The sequence below is a fragment of the Mobula hypostoma genome, chromosome 16 (genome assembly GCF_963921235.1).
Source record: "Mobula hypostoma chromosome 16, sMobHyp1.1, whole genome shotgun sequence".
Lineage (NCBI taxonomy): Eukaryota > Metazoa > Chordata > Chondrichthyes > Myliobatiformes > Myliobatidae > Mobula > Mobula hypostoma.
This window is the reverse complement of record NC_086112.1, coordinates 58,593,756-58,616,312: the sequence shown is the minus strand read 5'-3', so window position 1 is coordinate 58,616,312 and position 22,557 is coordinate 58,593,756. Positions and strand designations below refer to the sequence as shown.

At 39.6% G+C, this 22,557-nt stretch overlaps 1 long non-coding RNA gene across 1 annotated transcript in view; it reads left to right on the top strand.

The window, feature by feature from the left end:
• Window positions 1–22,557, top strand: part of LOC134357587 (uncharacterized) — a 206,134-nt gene that overhangs the window by 171,837 nt on the left and 11,740 nt on the right. Inside the window, exons 3-4 of the long non-coding RNA XR_010020662.1 lie at window positions 12,250–12,310; window positions 22,321–22,403. This is a non-coding gene — a long non-coding RNA (uncharacterized LOC134357587). The remainder of the gene's footprint in view (window positions 1–12,249; window positions 12,311–22,320; window positions 22,404–22,557) is intronic.

The following is a 22,557-nucleotide window of genomic DNA, read 5'->3' as shown; positions in this document are numbered from 1 at the left end:
GTGGGAGAAAATCAGGAGCTGGAGGAAATCTACATGGATGGTCATAGGGAGAATGCCTAAACTGCAGACCAACAATATCCAAGGTCAGGGTTGAATCTGGGTCACTGGTGCAGGGAGGCAGTGGCTCTGACTTCTGTACTACTGTGGCATCTTGAATTTTATTCTCAGTTTATCTCAAAGGGTTTCATGATTGATGCATTCTTTGTTTTGAAAGGCTTGTCATACGAGGAACATTTGAAGGCTTCACTCACTGGAATTCACAGGAATGAGGGGTGACCTCATTGAAACCTATTGAATGTTGAAAGGCCTTAACATATGGATATGAAGGGGATGTTTCCTATTATGGAGGAGTCTAAGGTCTGATGACACAACCTCAGAATGGAGGGGCGTCCTTTTAGAATGAGAATGAGGAGGAATTTCTTTAGCCAGATAGTGGTGAATCTGTGGAATTTGTTGCTACAAGTGGCTGTGGAGGCCATGTCATTAGGTATATTTAGGACAGAGGTTGACAGAATCTTGATCAGTCAGGGCATGAAGGGATACGGGGAGAAGGCCGGAGATCGGGCTGAGAGGGAAAATGAATCAGCCATGATGAAATGGTGGAGTAGACTTGATGCTTGATGAGCCAAATGGCCTAATTATGCTCTTATATGTTATGGCCTTTTGGTTTTTGTTGTTACTGGTGCTTTGCAGGGAAGTTTCACAATCAGCATTTTGCTCTTTCTTAGGGGATAACAATTGGTCCGGTGAATTTTGTACTGTTTAATGATGTTATGATCCTTGAACATTCCCCTGAATTAGTAAAGAGCGCCTCAATTTAAAATTTTATCTGAAAGGTAGCTCCACTAATAGTGAAATATGCCTTCAGCAGCCTACTGAAGTTGGCCCTAATTAGATGCTCAGTCTAGGGTAGAATGTGCAGCTTAAACCTCTTTTCATCCGAGTCAGAGATTATAGGGATGTAGATGAAGACAACACTTGGATTTCACATTTCAGAGAGCTAGCAAGAAGGCTTGAAGGTAATCATTTCATACAAAGGTCAATTATAAGTTAATAACTGTTCAAGGGAGAACTTGTCAATTTACCTGGAACTGTAAATTTACGTATATGCACTGCCAACTTACACAGTTCCCCATACTAACAATAATTAGCTGAGCTAAGATTCTACCTTGATTACTCTCTCCCCAGAAAGATTAAGCATAAGTTCAGGTAAGTTCTGAAATGAATTCAAAATGGGCAGTGTCTGTCCCCAAATACAATAAGGCATCATGAACACATCCAGCCATGTTAAGAAGGTACAAGGATGAAGATTGGAATAAAGAGAGCAGAAAAAGTTCTGTTGCTTATAAACTGTGACCAGAAATGCATCAAAAAGAGACCAATAGACTCACCCAGCAACATGCTAGGGGAAGTTCACAGTGGAAAATTAATGTACCCACCTGCATGTCTTCAGAAGTGGGAGGCAGCTGGGAGAATATTCAAGCTCCACTCAGGCAGTATTTGTGGCTAGGATTTAACCTGGGTCAGTGGCACAGAGAGAATTAGCAACTAGATCAGAAAACGGTGAACAAGGTTACTGATTCATTTACACTCTACAGTGCAAAGTCACCATTTTCCCATCTCCTGACAACCAGGCTTGTTAACATATTCCCTTCAGTTCCCATTTCACTTGCATCAGTCACTGTAGTTCACTTTTGTACATTACTTTACTCATTTATCACTGACAATTACCCCAATCTATTATAACACCAGAATTAAGCCATTCAGTCCATCAGATTTGCTTTGCCATGCATTCATAACTCTCTTCACACTTCACAATTCGCAGTGGCTCCTGGAGACTGAGACCAGTTCATTCTGCCTGATGATTATTCTTAACAAAGGCACGGGTGACCAGATACCTTATAGACAATCATAATTTATGCATCAATGTAGGAGAAGATGCTGAAATCATTTCAGACATACTTCAGTTGAATGTTTTCTAACATATACAGTTTTATGTTACATTAATCTAAAGAGTGAGGAAATGTAATGTATGGATCTATTTCTTTTAGAGCAGCGACTCCCTTTAGCACTACTTACAGACTGATAACAAATCAATGTGCATGCGTAGGCAACAGATTAATATACATAACTGTGCAAACATTCCAAGTACTGCGACTTTAGAGATGGACTTTCTGATGCATTAAGAGACAGGCTTGTATGTGGATGTTAGGTATCATACCCGGAGAAGTCATGTGGACCTGATGTTGGATGTTCAACCGAAGAACACGCCTGAGTTGACTGCATCAAACAAGACGGACATATTACAACCATCAGACTTACCTCTCATGTGACGAATAGCAACATGACATCTGCAACAGAGAACATTGTCTTTGACAAGACACCTGCCAAACCTAATGCCACTCCACAGTTCCAAAGGTGCTATCCTGAAAGGAACAGGGTGCCTACCAAAAGAGGGAATCTTTAGAAGAGTGTAGTTAGTCATGGACTCTTATTGTGAAAGCCATATTTATTTAAATATGGGTTGTTAAAGGGAAGTTGAATGTTTTGTTAAATATACAATTTTATGTGATATTAATCTAAAGGGGGAGGATCTATTTCTTTTAGAACAATGATTCCCCTTAGCATTACTTACAGACTGATAGCTTACCTATGCATATTGATCTGTTCCCTCTTTTTCTCTCTGCAAAATGAATACACGAGTTGACCTCACCTCCCATGTGTGTTCCTTTATTTAATTGATAAATGGTTGTGCAGACGTAACACCTTACTATTAACCAAACTAAGAAATCTAGGTCAAATAGTGAAGTATTGGGATCCATGGAACCTCTCTATGATGTCTTCATCAAAAATGGATACCTCTTCTGTAAAACGTAATTTGAAGCCTGCTATCAAGGTTGCAGATACTGATGGTGGTCTTGGCAATTATGTTTATCTCCCAGCATTTCTTTTTCATTGATACATTTGGACCTCTGGTACTTGGTCCATTTTATACAGTTCATGGAGATCATCAATTTTTCTTTAGGATTGACTCTACCATGTTATGAGGGACACGCCCTTTAATAGTAGAACTGCAATCACCTGAGTTGAGTATTATGTACTCCTAAGGGGTTGTCTATTGGTGGGTCTACAGGAGGCTGTAGGGTCCAATCTGGGATCCAGTGGCATGGAAAGAAAGATGGCTAGGGACTTTTCACTGCTGCAGCCTTCCTCTGCCTTCATTGTCAGTGTGATGTGTCATCATCTTCTGCCAGCTCCACCACTGAGGCCTTGGTTGGATCGCTCTTTGTCTGGAACCTCTTCTTTGACCTTACTACCATGGTAGAGCTAAGCTCCAGATGGCATTGCTCTTGTGATCTCAGGAACTCATAAGCATCTCCACCATGGCAAGGTGACGACCCTTGGAAAAGATCTTGAAGCTGCCCAAGAAGACAGGTTCCAAGTTGGAAGAGATCATGGATGTTGGACTGCTATAATATAATATCATCAAGAAAACTTGCAAGAATTTAGCATAAAACTTTCCTATGGTGTCACACCTACTTAGTATTCATGCAGTGTTATCCCTAGCAGCTAACAGGTGACGCTGGTGTTCTAGAAGTGCCTGGATTGTCTTTCGTGTGTAATTGATGGCAGTTGACACATGTGAGACTCTGTTCACAAAAGTGAATTCAGTTACCTGCCCATTCCAGCTTTTGTCACCAAAGGAGAAGGTTACACATCTTCAGGATCTAAATATGTCTTTTGAACTGTGTGAAGCCAGCACAAGACTCTCACTTTCCCTCCCATTATATACCAGAAGGAGCTATGGGTGAAGAAAGTAGGTGTTCTGGTGATCTCCTCACAGTGCCATATGCTGGTATTTAAATTTTGCTCTTTTTGAAGGTCACAAAAATGGGAAGAATTAGTGTGCTGGCATTCATAACCACTGTTAGTTTATTACTGAAAGGAGCTATGCCGCTGATTCACACCCCTTGAACCTCCCCTACATTCTCACTGATTTCCTTCCAAGGGCAAACTAATGATGAATAATGAGTGATGAACATTAACGCAGGTCAGGCCGTCTAACGTTTAATCAGCTCAATAAAGTGTTGAAGGAGTATCTCTCAATGCCACAGGAAAGTTTCCTGAACCTCAGAGAATCTTTGTGATAGCTGAGATTCTGAATTCAGTGATAGACTAGATTTACTAATGTAAATATCTTAATAATGGTGCCTGAATTCCAGAGAAAAATGTTCAAGTCTATAGTTCCCTGAAAGTGGCAAGTCAAGTATATAGGGTGGTAAAGAAGGCATAGAGCATATGCCTCTTCATTTGTTGGAGTATTGAGTTACAGCTTGTAACTACCATCAACAATAAAAATTGGTTAGGCACAGGCAGGATTGGTATTAACTGACAAATATTTTATTAGTTAAATTAACAACGAGCAGGAACATCATACAAAACTAAACATATGTTGGAACACCTGCCGGTTTCTTTGACAATCCCAGAATAGTTAGAGAACTGAAAAGGTAATATGAGGGAATAGGGATTTATGTTGTTCAGGTTTTCTACTTGATCCCAACGTAATCTCCACATTTCTTGGTGGCTTCATCCATTTCTGTGATGGCTGTTTATTTTTGCTTCTTCTCTTGCAATCTTCTGCTCTTATCCTCTTTCTTATCTGTTGTATTTTAACTTTGTTGGCTCAGGCTTATCTGTCCTGCCTGGGTCAGCTTCTCCTTGAATCTTGCCCAAGGTAGAAGTCGTGTTACTTTATTGCTCTTCCACCAGATTTATACCTTATGTAACTTTCTCTATTTTCCCTGAATCAAATTGGTTCAAGCCAGTTTAGCCAGCTCAGTCAAACACTGAACTCCAGTTACTTCAGGTCTCAGGCTTTTCTTTCCACAAGTCTGCCATTTCCACAGAACCAAATAAACAACTTCTTATTTGGAAATGATCTCAAGTTGAGCTGATCATCAACAGAGACATCATCGTGTCTGCTTTCATTTACTCTGATCAATCCATCCCAAAGCAAGAACAGAGACACTACGTGTGCTTCCACTGCACTTGGCTCATTATCAATTTGCAAATTTTAATTCTTTCTGGCCAACAGAGTATGAAAGTCAGGAAGTCATTGTGCAGCTGCATTAAACTTCTGTTAGGCAGCACCTTTAGTATTGTGTGCAGTCGCGGTTACTATGTTAAGGATCCTGTTCGTTGGCACAATGGGCAGTATCTCCTCAATTTCCTACACATCTGAACTCACCCCATCCTCCCACCATCGCAACAAGGTTAGAGTTCCCCTTGTTCTTATTACCACCCACGAGCTTCCATATCTAGCATGTCATCCCTTGTAACCTCTGCTACCTATCCAATGGGATCCTACCACTATATGCACATCTTTTCCTCCAGCCCCCCCCCCCAACTTTTCATAGGGAGTGCTCTGTATGTGACTCTATTGTCCACTCATCCCTCCCCACTGATCTTCCTCCTGGCAATTATCCCTGCAAGATTGAGAAGAGCTATACCTCATTCCTCACCACCATTCAGTACTCCTAATAGTCCTTCCAGGATGCCATCATTGAAAGCATTGTTTGAAGGCATTATCTTACAATCAATCAAAAGAATATGGCAGCGTGCACTGGATGAAAGCCTCAGTCGATAACTATTCGGAACGAATACACAGTTTTATAGTACTGAAGTAGAATTGGTCATGTTTTAATTTTTCTGTATTTCATTTGAATACACAGTTTGTTACTCAGTTAAACATAGTTTATCTTTTTTAAACTATTTCCATGAAACTTCGGCTAATTGGGCCAAAATGTACTGGTCCCAATGTGTCCCAATTAACTGGAATCCACTGTACATGAAAACTATGAAATGATGGAGAGGGAGATTGCAACAAAGTAACATGTAAGTTGTGAAATGCAAGTGTGTACATGGAAAGGAGTTAATGTATTTGAATGTTACATCCCAATCATCCTTGATTTAATATGTTCTTTTTTCTGTCCATGGTCATCAGCGAAATCTTATATTGTAAATGATTCATTGTAAACCTTCTTTTAAATTTTCAGCATTCTTATGCCCTGTCCCTTCTCTCGGCTGGAACAATCTATATGAACAGCTGGGGTATTATCAATAAAGCTTCGACGTTTTGAAAAAATAAATAACCGTTTGATTGTTTTCACGATATAGTTTGTGTGAGGTGCAATTTCTGTTGTTGCATTTTCTTGTTTCTAACAGTGGACTGACTTTAAAATAATTTCTTTAATTATAAGATGCTTGGGGCATTATGAAGTTAACGTGCAAAGCACTACATAAATCGAAGTCCACCTTTCTTTCTTTATCATGCTATGATTCCAACATCAATTCATGTAAAACACACAGAGATGCAAATAGTCTTGTCTGTTTTCAGATCCATGATTCTTCGTTATTCTGATTGGTAACATAACCTGACCTTGAAATACCAAAAGGTTGGTTCCTCTTGACAGGGGTTATTGTGATTCCAAGTGATTCTAAGCAGCCAACACTGTACTGCAGAAATAAGGGACGGGTGATGTGCAGGGAACTATATAACAATTGATTCAGGGAGTGGCACAAGCTTAATAGCTGCATTCCCATGGATACTGTATGAAATGACATTAAATCAATGAAAGAGAAAAAAATCTTATAACACAGTATCTGCCAGTCACACTTTCCGGAAATATTATGACTAAAATGTAAAGGCAACACTTCTAGGCATGTAAAATAAGGTGGCATATTTTTTCAAGTGGCCAGCTCTCTGCTCATCTCAGAGTAAAATTATTTCCCATTCCTTAGTGTATGCATTTCCTCCCTGTCTACCCTCAATAAACACTCCCATCTGCATCATCTTTATTTTTGAAAATTTCTTAAATTCATACTCATGACTCCACATAAATAATATCATAGAGAGACCTATCACCACAATAGGCCAATGATAGATGCCATCTTAATGGCGCTTTACATGACCTTAAACCACCTGGAAAACACAAACACTTATGTCAGGATTCAGTTCATCTACTATGGCTCAGCATTTAATACCATCATTCCCACAATTCTGATTAAGAAATTACAGAACCTGGGCCTCTGTACCTCCCTCTGCAATTGGATCCTCGACTTCCTAACCGGAAGACCACAATCTGTGTGGATTGATGATAACATCTCTTCCTCGCTGACGATCAACAGTGGCACACCTCAGGGGTGTGTGCTTAGCCCACTACTCTACTCTCTCTATACCCATGACTGTGTGGCTAAGCATAGCTTAAATACCACCGATAAGTTTGCTGATGATACAACCATTGTTGGTAGAATCTCAGATGGAGACGAGAGGGCGTACAGGAGCAAGATATGCCAACTAGTGGAGTGGTGCCGCAGCAACAACCTGGCACTCAACATCAGTAAGATGAAAGAGCTGATTGTGGACTTCAGGAAGGGCAAGACGAAGGAACACATACCAATCCTCACAGAGGAATCAGAAGTGGAGAGAGTGAGCAGTTTCAAGTTCTTGGGTGTCAAGATCTCTGAGGATCTAACCTGGTTCCAACATATCGATGCAGTTATAAAGAAGGCAAGACAGAGACTATATTTCATTCGGAGTTTGAAGAGATTTGGTACGTCCACAAATACACTCAAAAAGTTCTATAGAGCATTCTGACAAGCTGCATCACTGTCTAGTATGGAGGGGCTACTGCACAGGACCAAAATAAGCTGTAGAAGGTTGTAAATTAAGTCAGCTCCATCTTGGATACTAGCCTAAAAAGAACCCAGGACATCTTCAGGGAGCGATGTCTCAGAAGAGCTGTGTCCATTATTAAGAACCTCCAGAACCCAGGGCATGCCCTTTTCTCACTGTTACCATCAGGTAGGAGGTACAGAAGCCTGAAGGCACACACTCCAGGATTCAGGAACAGCTTCTTCCCCCCTGACATCCGATTCCTGATTGGGCATTGAACCTGCGAACACTACCTCACTTCTTTAATATATATTATTTCTGTTTTTTTCATGATTTTTAATCTAGTCAATATATGTATACTGTAATTGATTTACTTATTTGTTATTATTATTTAATACCTTTTTCTTCCTCTTCTTCTAAATTATGTATTGCATGGAACTGCTACTACTAAGTTAACAGATTACACGGCACGTGCCTGTGATAATAAACCTGATTCTGATTCTAAAATTTGTTGATAATACTAAGAATCTTATAGCTCATTATGTTTATAACACTACTTAACAAGAGTTTTTTGAATTGCAGCTAGAGCCAGTGAAAAGACTACCTCGACACTGACTAGTCTCTGAAGCCCAGACCAAATTTCCTGATGATCAGGCCAAGCTGATCCCTGGTAACCCAGCATTGCGCTAGTCATCATGTGGAACAAGTCCACATTGGGAGGGTCTGGGGAAAGAAGAGTTCTGTGTGGGCCTAGGGCACTCAAATTCATAACATACTATTGAGTATGCAACAGTTCTGCTTGTCACGAAGCAGCATAGAGCCTTAGAATACACTGCATGATGATATTGCTGGTCATTTTTATCAATGAGACGAACTATTCTGAAGATTACCAGTCCCAGATGTTGGCCTCTGTTGATTTTATGGGAAAAAATTTATATGTTGTTCTGGTAACTTTGCTTTCAGAGCAGTGGAGTTGCAGATTACTTGACTGTTCAGACATGAGGCACATTTGGCAATTAATACTAGTTAAGCTATTCAGTTAGAAGATGGCATTACTATATATGGGTCAAGTTAAAATATTCCCCAACTAGTTAGCTTCCAAACTTCTATAAAAGACATATTTCAAACAGAAAGTTTCATTGGCCTGTAATCCCCTGGATAACAGCACAGCAGGAAAGTTAGGACTACACTAATGAGTAATGGCCATGAATGAATTCACAACAGATCTTCAATTAGTCATGATCTTTTGAAGGCATTGTTTACAGCAATAAGGATAGAATCCTTTTTAATATATGCTTTTTAGACTGCTATGCTATGAAAGGTTTCTACTTGAGAATAAGAGTGCTTTCTTCCTAAACACAAGAAACTGATTACTACTTTTTCTGTGAAAATATTAACTGTCCATTTCAACATACTGGCTGTGCAAACTACCTCCAGCCCTAATGACAAATTGGTGAATAGCTATAAAAGATAAATGGGAGATTATCTCTTTGGAGTGAAGTGGCAATTTTTTATGAGTACCTGGTATCTGCAAGAAATTTCTCCTTTAATTATGTGAACTTGTAAAATTACCCCAAGGCACAGCAACATTCTAAATTGGACCAGTGGTCAGATTAACTTTGGTTGCTGTCAAGCAATAGGTCACCCTTGGGAAAGACTGGCTACCTACTGGAAAGCGAGTGTTATTGTTGAGTGGATAATTAATAACTGATAGAAGCAGGCAGGCAGTTAAGACTACTGAATCCAAGTGCAATTATAAAATTTCATATTTTTTTATCCCTTTGCAACTTTTAGAATAAAATACACCTCTAAGTGACTTTCCAATTTGATGGTCCTATCTGGTTTCTACAAAGATTGTTCTCTGTACACACTATATACTCTGTCACACAGAACAATAGCAGACATTATCTGACTCCCTGCTGCCAGCAGATAGCTTGTCCATTGGTAATGCATATTGGAAATTGAACAGTTTGTTGTGCAAGATATTACAACCATTCATTCATAATTAGGCTTAGCAATCATTCAACTTTAGAAATGTATTTCTTTTCAAAAAAGCCTTCTGTTAACAATCTAAATACTTAAAACTACCCTTTAAAGCTGTTCTGACAGTCTATCAAAAACGGAGACTTTGACAATTCATACACTTTCTGACTAGTAAGTGAAGCATTGCTGAAGGTATGATTGTATGTTTGAAAACATATATTTATATAAAAATGTACTTCACTCAATTAAATTCATGTTAACTAAATCAGAATTCTATCAGAAATGTTTATAGGGGCCAACATTCCTTGGGAATTCAGCCTTCTCCTGTAACTCAAATGGGACAGAAACAGAACAATGCAACATGATAGCAGCACTCTTCAAAGATTCAACAGCGATAATTTCACAGTTTAACTTGAGGTTTGTATAAGAAAACATTTTTTTATTTTTGCCACCTATCCAACAAAGAACTTTGATAGCAATAGAAGTACAGAGAAAAAAAAATCCCCACAAATTTGAATTCTGCCCCTGCAATATAGGTTATCATACCAGATAGCAGCAGAAATCAAATTCTGTCAACCAACCATCATTTCCATTTGAGTATATTGGATGGAGTGCTCTCAACCTATTTTCAAATGTAATACTGGATTTTCCTTCAATGCTTCAATAATGTAGGTTAAACTATGGTGAAGAGGCCAAGTCCTTACTTTGTAAAATTAACTTAGTGCCATTAAACTAGGCTGAAGAAAATCTAGTCAAGCCTCAGAGCTTCTTCCTCTCAATGGAAGGTGGGTGATGGAGCTTCCAGCTGGGCCCCTGCTATATCCTGCCCATTGCGTACACCTAAGTGATACTCCACTAAACTTCCACTCCTGTTACATCCCTAGAAATTTTCCAATCTTATATGTTCTGTATTGTGAAAAAAAATAGTTATTTGAAGCCAAAATGCTTTTCAAAATGCTGGTCTGAGGTTGTGCTTCTCAGATTCCATGAATCTGCAGCCACTGACTGTGAACTATTTCAGTTACGAATCAATCCAGGGGCTCTTTTCATAAAACTGAAAAGCCTGATTCCCTTTGCTGTTTGGTTGTTAAGTTGTCCTGTTAAAATTATACATAAAAAATTTAGACATTTAGGAAGCATGAAAGGTTAACATAGTTATAAATGAAAGGTCAGAAAGACAAGTCATGGAGACCATATTATCTTCACTATATGCTAATTATGAAAGAAAGAACACTGACATCTAATTGCCATTGGTTGGCTTTTACTGATATATTTCTGGTTAACAGCAAACTCAGCAATTTTTTGATCAGCGAGTCCCACTTCTGTTGTATATTTGAAGGTGGGTGTCTGCTTTATTGCTTATCCCAGTGCCATTACTTTCTGTTTAATTGAATGGAATTGAATATGAATGAAGTCGGTATATCTCCATTGAATTTATTGTGCTTCTAAAGCTTCGGTGCAGTCTTTTTGATTTTGACCACAGGAAACTTAGCCATGCTTTAATGATTTTGATTGCATTCAGATTCAAGACTGTCTCCAAGCTCTCTATATTGTTCACGTTCTCTGTGTTTTGTGATTAACATTTCTTATCCAACACATTCTCTTATCCTGAGGGAACTAGAATCACCCGCCAATCAGTGCGTGCATCATACTCCTGGTCGAAATGTTGCTCCTCCTGGCATGCTCACACCAACGTCAGTGGAAGTTCACCGGAAGGGCAGGGTTTATATTCAATTCTGAAAGCTTATGCTAATGCAAATCTTAATTGGCTGAAAACTTACCACATCAGATGAAGAAATCTGCAAGCCAAAGATGAGTCCAGTTATCAAAGTTATTAACCCTTTCTTATTAAATAGCAAACTCAATGAGAAGCATTTGCCAAAATATATGTAATGCAATAGTTCTACATGGATGGCAGAAAGCATGTCATATGATGAAAGATTAAGCTGCTCGGCCAATACTCTCTAGTCTAGAGTTTAAAGAATGGAATCTCACTGAATCTTGTAATTGTTTTACTGAACTTGACTGAGTGGGTTCAGGGATGCTTCTCTTGGGGGTTTTATCCAGAATCAGGGCTACTGTCTCAAAATAAGAGGTCACTGTTCATTTACAACTGATATCTGAATATCCCCTCCTTTCCTTCTTTCTCTTTTGATTTTATGTCCAAAGCTATTGCAAGCCAAAACCCAAATATTTTATGTGGTTAAATCCATAGAAAATTACTATCAAAACCTTGACTTTGGATCTAAAGGAAGCTTGTAAAATTGCAGTAAGTGAAATTCCAGCACTTATTCCAGGTAATGTTAGACCGAGACTCACTGTAGAAAAAAATTATCCGCCCAAAATATTCATGAGAAAGCTGGTAAATTTTAGATCGGTAATTGTATGGAAGTTCAAGATTCAAGCTCAAGAGCACAGCATTTTTGAACTTCCGCTGAGCTGATTGCTAGGAATTAATTTTTAATCATCACTGAATACTCCTGAATGCTTCTAAAGGTCAGAGGCTTTGTCGAATGCTCAAGCTGTCTGATAGCTTTGACAGCCAGTTTGGTTTGAAGGCTTGTTTAACTGTTTCTCATTGCACACCCCAGGCCTTGACAGTCAACCCAGAGGCAGCTTCTCAGCAAAGTTCATGCCATGGATCCACTCCAGGTAAGAGTCAGTTTAACAGGAAGCTAAACAGCAACAATAGTTGCAAATAATGAAGTGGAAATTTCAGGTTAATTTTAGTGGCTCATTCAATCTGTTTTATTTCACTGTTACAGTTTTCAAACTGTCATAAATTACAATATATATTGACAATCTTATTTTCTCAGTTAGGTGTTAATTACCTCTTTAAACTTGCACTGACCCCATCAGGCAGATAGACTACACTGCTTATCGTTATCTGCCAATATGCCGCAGGAAGCAAAATAAGGGTTCTAGAAACAGAACTATACCACTATTATAGGATCTATTGAGTACCTCTCTGAAAGCTATTAAAAAAGTCAGAGTGAGAGAGTGATATGTTGCAAGGTGGTTGCCATTTGAAAACTGCAAGTCATTTTGGGAGAGAGTCTCAATAAAGAGAAGGGAGTTGTAAGCGGAAGGGCCATCGGTGGAGTGGGTCAGTCTTAGAGTGGTCTGGCTTTGGCTCAACAGGCTTCGGTGAGAACATACTTGAAAAATCACAGGCACAGGCTTTAAGTAAGTTTCTAGGATTTTTTTTCTGTTTAGCACATAGCTAATGTGCTGAGAATGGGTTCATAGTTAGTGGTATGGTCCTTGTATGAGATGTAGGAACATTGGGAGGCCTCCGGTCTCCCTGATAACTACATGTGCATGAGGTGCACCAAGTTGCAGCTCGATGACCTTCGGCTCATACAGGAGAATGAAGCAGTGATAACAATGGGCAATAGGGAGGTAGTCGCCCCTAAGTTGCAGGAAGCAGCTACCAGGGTGACTGTCAGAAGAGGGAAAGGGAATAGACAGCCTGTAGCCATTTCCATCAATAATAAGTATACTACCTTGGACACTGTTGGGAAAGATTGATCTGCCAGTGAGAAGCCACTGAGTCTGGTTCTGTGGCTCAGAACGGAAGGGAGGAGAAAAGGCGAGCTGTAGTGCAAGGGGATTTGTTGCTTAGGAGAACAAAAACAAGATTTTGAGCCTGAGAACAAATAGTATGTTGCCTCCTAGTGCCAGCTTCAGGGAGATCCCGGATCGAGTCTACAGCATTCTCAGACGGGAGGGTGAGCAGCCAGAAGTTGTGGTCCACGTCAGCATCAATGACATTGGTAAGATGGGTAGCGAAGTCTTGCAAAGTGAATTGCGGGAGTTAGGTGATAAGTTAAAGGACAGGATTACCAGGGTTGTGATCTCAGGATTGTTCCTCAAGCTATGTGCTAGTGAGGCCAGAAATAGGAAAATCATACAGTTTAACATGTGGCTAAGGGGTTGGTGCAGGAGGGAGGGCTTCAGATTTTTGGATCATTGGGCTCTCTTCCAGGGAAGGTAGGACCTGTACAGAAAGGATGGCTTGCATCTGAACTGGATGGGGACTAAATTTAGTGAGAAGGTTTGCTAGTTCGCATGGAAGTGGGGAGGTGTGTTTCAACTAGAATTACAAGGGGATGAGAACCAGAACACTAGAACAAATAGTGGAGTGGTTGGTGGAAAAAGATGTTGTTACGCTTACATACAAGGTCAGGAATCAAAAGATCGAGCATGGTGGGACTAAGGCTCTGAGCTGTGTATATTTCATTGCAAGGAGATCAGCACATAGAATTATACCATTGTAGCCATTAGTGAGATGGTTGCAGAAGGGGAGGACTGGCAGCTCAGTGTCCCAGGTTTCCATTGTTTTAGATGTGTTAGAGCAGGAGGGATTAAAGATGGAGGGATAGCATTACTAGTCAAGGAAAATGTCATGCCAGTGCTCAGTCAGGACAGACTGGAGAGCTCGTCCAGTGAGGCTTAATGAGTAGAACTAAGAAATAAGTAAGGTATGGCCATGTTAATGGGATTATATTATAGACCACCCAACAGTCTGCAGGATGTAGAGGAGAAGTTAGTAGAGAGGTCAAAGACTGTTGCAAGACCATAGGCATGTGATAGTAGGTGATTTAAACTTTCCACATATTGACTGGGACTCCCTTATTTTAAAAGAGCTGAATGGGAAAGAATTAGTCAAATGTGTTCAGGAAAGTTTCCTTTATCAAGTTTCCTTTTCCTTTATCCTTTGTAGAAGTCCCAACTAGAGAGAGATTGTGATACCAGATTTCCTATAAGGGAATGAGACAGGGAAGATAACAGAAGTTTGTGTAGGGGAACACTTTCAATCTAGTGATCATTGAGCCATTAGTTTCAACATAATTATGGAAATGGATAGATCTGGTCCTCGGGTTGTGATTCTAAATTGGAGAAACATCAATTTTGTTGACATCCGAAAGGCAAGTGTGGATTGGGATAGTCTGCTTTGTGGCAAAGGTGTACTTAGTAAATGGGAAGGCTTCAAAAATGAAATTTTGAGAGTTCAGGGTTTATAAGTTTCTGTCAGAATAAAAGGCGAGGATAACAGATTTATGGAACCTTGGCTTTTGAGAGATATTGAGGCCCTGGTTAAGAAGAAGGAGGTGCATAACAGGTATAGGCAGGTAGGAACAAATGAGGTACTTAAGGAGTATAAGAAATGCAAGAGAACACTTAGGAAAGAAATCAGGAGGGCTAAAAGACGTGAGGTTGCTCTAGCAGACGAGGTGAAGGAGAATCCTAAGGGCTTCTACAGATAAGTTAAGAACAAAAGGATGGCAAGGCACAAAATCGGTCCTCTGGAAAATCAGAGTGGAGCTATGCATGGAGTTGGAAGTGATAGGGGAGATCTTAAATGGATCCTTTGCATCTGTATTTACTTGGGAGATGGACACAGAGTCCACAGATGTGATAAAATACAGCAATGAGGTCATGGACCCAATACAGATTGCAGAGGAGGAGAGTGCTTGATGTCTTGACGCAAATAAGGGTGGATAAATCCTCAGGGCCTGACAAGATCTTCTCTCAGACCCGGTGGGAGGCTGGTGCAGAAATTATTGGGGCCCTAGAGAGGTACTTAGAATATCCTTAGCCACAAGTGAGGTGCCAAAGGATTGGAGGATAGCTAATGTTGTTCTGCTGTTTAGGATATTGATGAAGGCAAGGCAGTGGATATTGTCTAATTGCTCTTTAACAAGGCCTTCAGTAAGGTCCCACATGGGAGGTTAGTCAGGAAGATTCAGTAGCTTGGCATTCAAGGTGAGGTAGTACATTGGATTAGACATGGCTTTGTGGCATAAGCCAGAGAGTGGTTGTAGATGGTTACCTCTCTGTGCAATAGGGATCGGTGTTGAGTTCATTGTTGTTTGCCAGCTCTATGTATCAATGATCTGGATGATAATGTGGTAAGCTGCATCAGTATATTTGCAGATGACACCAATATCGGGGAGAAGTGGAGAGCAAGAAAGACAATCAAAGTTTGCATCAATTCTGGACCAGCTGGAAAAATGGGCTGAAAAATGGCAGATGGAATTTAATGAAGACAAGTGTGAGATGTTGCACTTTGAGAGGACCAGTGAGGATAGGTCTTCCACGGTGAGCGTTAGGGCACTGAGGAGTGCAGTAGAACAGAATGATCTGGAAATACAGATCCATAATTCACTGAAAGTGGTCTCACAGGTAGAAGTGGTCATAAAGAAATCCCTTGGCATATTGGCCTTCATAGATCAATGCACTGAGCACCGAATTTGGGATGTTTGTGAAGTTATAGAGTTGTATAAGACCTAATTTGGAATATCGTGTGCAGTTTTGGTCACCTACCTGCAAGAAAGGTGTAAAAAGATTGAAAGAGTACAGAGAAAAATTATGAGGATGTTACTGGGAGTTGAAGAACTGAGTTACAGGGCAAGGTTGAATAGCTTAAGACTTTACTCCCTGGAACACAGAAGACTGAGGGGAGATTATATTGATGAATACAAAATTAGCCCAAGTGGTGGATGCGTGTTTGATTTTAGTATTTAAGAGAAACTGGGATTGTGCATGGATGAAAGGGGTATGGAGGGGTATGCTTTGGGTGCAGGTCAATGGGATTAGCAGGCTGATGGCTTGGAACAGACTAGATGGGCTGAAGGACCTGTTTCTGTGCTGTATTGTTCTATGACTCTGTTTTATGACTAAAAAAGTGAATAGGTTGATGGTTAAGGTGCTGCTTCTGGACAGCTTGAGTGACTGTTCATTCTCTGTTAACCTCTCCTGACTTCTTAAAATTTCAGATAATTTTTCTATTGAAGGAAGTTTTTAAAAAGTATTTGTTAGTGGGGTGTGGATGATAGGAAATTCTGCATTTATTGTCTATCTACACAGTATGCAATTGCCCGAGGCATCTAGAAGTTAGTTGTAATGGTGTGCCCGGAGTCACATACTGTAGATGCCATTCTAGGGATGACAGATTTCCTTCAGTGCTGGACCAGTGATAACGGAGTGGTTGCCTGGTTACTGAACTGAAAGCAGTATTTTTATAATTTAGTTACTTGTATTTAATTGCCCTAGCTACCATGGTGACATACAAGTTTATGTCTCTAGAACGATGCTCCAAATCTCTGTCTTTCAGTTCTGTAAATTGACCATTCTGCTACTCTGTCCACATAATGCCAATGTCAAACTAAATCAAAATCTCAATAATTGATTAGAATTGATTATTAATTCAAATTTAAGTCAGATATTGGGTGGCACAGTGGAGTGGCTAGAAGTGATGCTGCCTCTGCGAGCCGGGTCCCTGGTTCAGTCGTGACATGGTGGGCCAAGTAGCCTGTTACCATGCCATACCATTCCTTGTTCTGTGTTGGGATCAGTCTTTCTCAATGGGCACAGCTCTCTTATAACAGAATTAAAATTTTAATTTATTCATAGATAGCAAAAGCAACTGGGCCACACCTTGTATAATAATCAATTGAACACAAGAAGGACAAACACATGTGGTTAAACGTGGTAATCGAAATGTTTCTCTCACGGCACACCCATTACTCCAAAGGTGCACAGCTTTAAAACTTACCAATAGAATTAGCATTGGTATCAGCTTAATGGTGTGGGATTTGCAAATTATTTTCTGCTAAAGTGGCTTGAAGAAGCTAGGCTCTGTTAATTCAGGTGTAAGTGAACATTTATCACTCCCTGAATTGAACATTACGTGTAACAACTTTTCTGGTCTGTAAGTTTAATTTTGAAATCGTGAAGACTTTTATTACTTCAGATGTTAATTAAGAGTAGTAGTCAGAAGTTCACTGAAAATTGCTATCTAGTTGACAGCAATATAAATGGCCAGAGCTTTTATAAACCTTCTATCTCTCTTCCTCTGATTAACTTCCTTAATTGCTGAGTGCAAAATCTTCACATAAATTTTTCTTTGATTCTCATTCTGACGCTGATAAAAGATCAACAATCTCAAACTTTGAGTTTGTCACTCTTACACAGATGCAGCTGACTATCAAGGTGACCCCAACAATGCTATTTTTATTTCAGATTTCCAGCACCTTCAGCCTCTTGCTTTTCAATGTGATATGATTCTATTGATTTCATATGTGAAAAAAGTTCCAGGGAACTGTGGGATAGCTGCCATGATAGACAGCTTTAATTCTCAATCCTCAAAGCTGTGAGTTCTAGAGGAGTCAAAATCTAACCCCTTGGCTTTGCATCTACCAGGAAAGAAAGAAGACACGTTTTTATTTAATTATGGAAGATACTCAAAATGGAAGTGCAGAAGTCCTCCCTCAACTAGAATTGATTAGATGAGAGGAAAGTCTAAACAAAGAAGTGATATTTAAGTCATTGGCAGGAAGATAAACTCACAGAGTCTTAGTGTTGTATAAACAGAAATGGGCCTTCCTACCCATCCACCTCTAATCTCTTTTGTCTGTATTTCCATAACTTCTATATAATGCCTATTTAATTGCCCATCCAAATTTATCTTGAACACTGTGACTGTGCCAGACTCCACCACCTCCTCTGTCAGCAAGTTCAAGATATGAACCACTGTGTAAAAGAAAAATCCCTCAAACCTCTTTTAAAACTCCTTCTTCCCACTTCAAACCTATGCCCTCTTGTTTTTGTTACTCCTACATGGAAAACAAGATCTTAACCATTATTTAACTTTATATATCCTTCAGGTAACCCTTCAGCCTCTTTTGCTCCACCAAAAAAAAATCTAGCCGATCAGTTCTCTCCCCATAACAAACTTCCTCCAATCCAAGCAACATCCTGGTGAATCTCCTTTCCACTCTCTCCAGTGCAACCACATTCTTCCAATAGTATGGCCACCAGAGCTACACACAATGTTACCTTAAAACATATGGTTCTTCCCACAAAAACACTTCCACCACCTGCCCAGTTCCATTTCCTAAGATAAGACTGAGCTTTGCCCTGTCTCTGGTAGGACTATCGACATATAGACTCATTATCATTGACATGTCAACTTTCCTGAATGCACTTAACAAATTCTACCTCATCTAAACTTCTTGCACTTAGGCAATCTCGCTCAATATTGGGAAAGTTATCGCTCCCATTACTATAATGTTATTGCTGTTACATATTTCCACAATTTTCTTACATTTCATTCTTCTAATGTCCCTCTGACTGTTGGGTGGTCTATTGCACGTCTGCAACAAAGTGGGCACTCCTCTCTTACATCTAAATTCTACTCATATGGGCTGATTTAATGAATCTGCCAAGATTACCTATGTACTGCCATATCGTACTTCCTAATCAGTAGTGTGAATCTTCCTCAGATGCATCCTCCTCCGTAATACCTATAACTTCTGTACTTTGGAACATTGAGCTGCCATCCCCTCAGTCATGTTTCTGAAGCTGCAATAACATCATAGCTCCAAATGCAGATCAATGCTCCAGTCTCATCTAATTTCCCTATGAGGCCCTTTTGCATTAAAATGAATCCAGTAGAGCTTGCTATCACCTCTTATCTGCCTACATCAGCTCTGCCCACTGGACTTGTCTAACATTTCTACACTTGTGACAGTCTCTCCACCTGCTGCACTGATACTATTCTTCACTCCTCCCCGTTCATCGAATTAGTTTAAACCCTCCTCAGCAGTATCAGCAAACCATCCTGAGAAAGGATATTGGGACCACTTCAGTTTAGGAGCAACACATTCTTTGTATATGATCTTATCTACCCTAGAATAAACGCTAAAGATTCAAATACCTAAAAATCTTCTTCCTACTCCAGCTTTTATCCATATATCCTTCAATATTCTTCTAATTTGACCTTCGCTTGCCAGTGGCACTGGGAGTAATCCTACAATATGGCCCTGGAAGTCCTGTTTTTTAAACTTTTGTCTAACTCTCTAAATTAATTTTGCGAGACCTCAACCCTCTTTCTATTTATGCTATTAGTAACATTGTACACAATGACTTCTATCAATTGTCTCTCCCTCTTCAGAATGGTTTGTACATGATCTGAGAAATCTCCTCAGCACCAGGGAGGCAACATATCATTCACAACCCTCATTCTCAGCCAAGCAAAGACCTGGCTGTTCCCCTCAGTAATGAACCACCCACAGCTATTGCCACTAAGACTTTTCTCTCCCCTGTTTTACAGCAGAGCCAAACATGGTTCCACAAACTCAGCTACTGCTGTTGTCCTCTGCACAGCTACCAATGCCTCCTCCCCACCCCCCAGCTGTAATCTGCAACATACATGCTTGAGAGGGGTATTGGCAGGAGTCTCCTGCGCAACATGCCTGCACTTACCACTCTTCCTGGTGCTCACCCATCTCATTTCTGACTGTCCCTGAGCACTATATATTATTGTTTCCTTTATCAAGGGTTCTTTTGTTAAATTAAACTGAAGTATCACCAACATTTCCAGTAATTGTAACTATTTCACTGACTGCAATGTGTTTGACAATTCATTGCTGGGTTTATCTCATTAAAATGCTGCTTAGTTACTTCTTCAGAGGTTAGAGTAGATATTATATAGTACATGTAAACTCATCATCATCATCTCTTTACGGATGAAATCAGTAGTATTGGAATCAAAAGAATTATGTAGCACACACTTAATTTACTTAAAACCTCTTATTGTTTAAATCAGTCAAGTACTGACAGTATATTTAACATAAACATAAGTGGTAATCTTATTGGAGGTCATTTTGACTTTGTATGATAGCAATAACAACTCAGCAGACCATTTTATATCTCTGATTTTTATTTCCCCAGAAGGTGGGAGAAATAAAAATTAGGAAGGATGTAAAATAGACTGCACATTTGCTATCACCTGTTTTACAGTTTCACACCATTTAAAGCCTGCAGTCCACTCTGTCTGAAATGCTAATTTACCATGACTAATATAAATGCATTAATTTTGCCGCAATCAGAAGTCTGTTAATGATCTGTATCAATTGTTGCTTTCTACAATCTGCCTTAATGCATGGTGGGGCACTTCCAATGAAAGAGGATATGGTGGCAAAAGAAATAAATGAACATAATACCATGTACTGGTTTCCCTTACATACACCAGAAATTTGTATAACTCATTGCATTGCACTGACAAGTTATGAGACTCTTGTGTTCCTTGAGCAGTAATGAATTATTCTTTGTTTAAAATTCCTAACTCCCATCTTAAAATATAGTAGAGGATGCAGTTGCAGTTTTATTACTCCACATAGGCTCAATTTTTGGAACACAACTCTGTACTGCAGAATTTTAACTAGGTTTACCCTGTCATTTGTAATTCCTGAAAGTAAGCACAAACAAATATAACAAGGGTCCACATTCTAGTCTGCATTGACTGATATGTAATAGGGTCTCTGAAGAATAATCTGGAATAGCCTTTGGACAAACATTATCATCCCACCTTTCCTAAGAAAAATAATTTACATTTTTCAAAAGAAGTCTGTAAAATTAAGTGGAGGTGATTTTTAGCAATGTAGTTATATCTATCTTCCATTAAATTAAAAAATGAAATGTAGAAAATCTGTTTAAGTTAATCTTATAGAGCCTTGAAGGTAGTTGGTGTTGAGACAAAGGGAACCCTTATCCTTTGCTATCTACTGAGGCATTGATCATGTGGATAGTCAGAGGAAAGTCATTTGCCCAGGGCTGAAATGGCTAGCACGAGATGGCACAGTTTTAAGGTGCTTGGAAGTAGGTACAAAGGAGATGTCAGGGGTAAGTTTTTTACACAGAGTGGTGAGTGCGTAGAATGGGCTGCCGGTGAAGGTGGTGGAGGCGGATACAATAGGGTCTTTTAAGAGACTCCTGGATAGGTACATGGAGCTTATTGAAATAGAGGGCTATGGATAACCCTAGGTAATTTCTTAGGTAAGGACATGTTCAACGCAGCTTTGTGGGCTGAAGGGCCTTTATTGTGCTGTAGGTTTTCTATGTCTCTATGTTTCTACCCCATTCATGTAACGCTTGCTACTTGCCTAAGACTTGGACAGCAATTCTAGTTTTACACTTCATTTAATATTAATCTCTATTGAAATCAAAGTGTGATTCACCTGGCTCTATAGCTTTCTATTTGGACAGGATAGATAAAATTGCTCTCCAAAAGTCAGCTTTTAACCACTTTCAGTAAAACACCATTGCAGAAGAAAGTTTTCTCCATTTCATCCAGTCTGCTAATCCATGTGAAGACAATTTCTGCTACCAATCCAATCTAAAAACTGTTTCAAATTGTTTAATTGCCCATCTCATCCCCACTCAAACCCTACATAGCCCCTGCATTGTTATAATGATACCAACATTAATTTAAGGAATAGCATATCATCTTCTGTTGGAGGCTTCTAGATTCAACAGTGATTCCTAAAACTATAGATAATTTACATTCTGTATACTGTATATTAAAAACAGCAATTTCTGCTATAAACCAAGCATGTGTGATATTGCTAGTCTGGCCTGCCTGGCATTTCCCGGAGCCCATAAGTTTCCTTTGTTTCTATTGTGGTCCCTAGCAGTTCTCATCTGTAAGCTTCTGCTCTGTATTTTTCCTGTATTGCTCTTTCCAACATTAGCCCTGGTCTCTTCCAATCTTTGTTCTATCCAACCCCACCATCACCTACTATGCAACTTCAAACTCTTTCCCATTTCTAACGATGGGTTAGACCTGAAACGTTATGTGACTCTCTCTTCCACAGATGCTATGTGAACTGTTGAGGAGATTGATGAATCTGTTTAGTCATTCCAGATGACCAAGGCTTTCTCATTACCTTCTGCACAGGTAGGGCAGCTATGCAATGGCTTGCTATGAATGCTGGAATAATGTCATATAGTGCCCAATTCATCTTTGGTGATCATAATGCAACCTTGAAGGATACTTTAGGGAGTAGCATTGCTAATCGGGGATAGTAACACAGATGCAGAAAGGGAAGAAT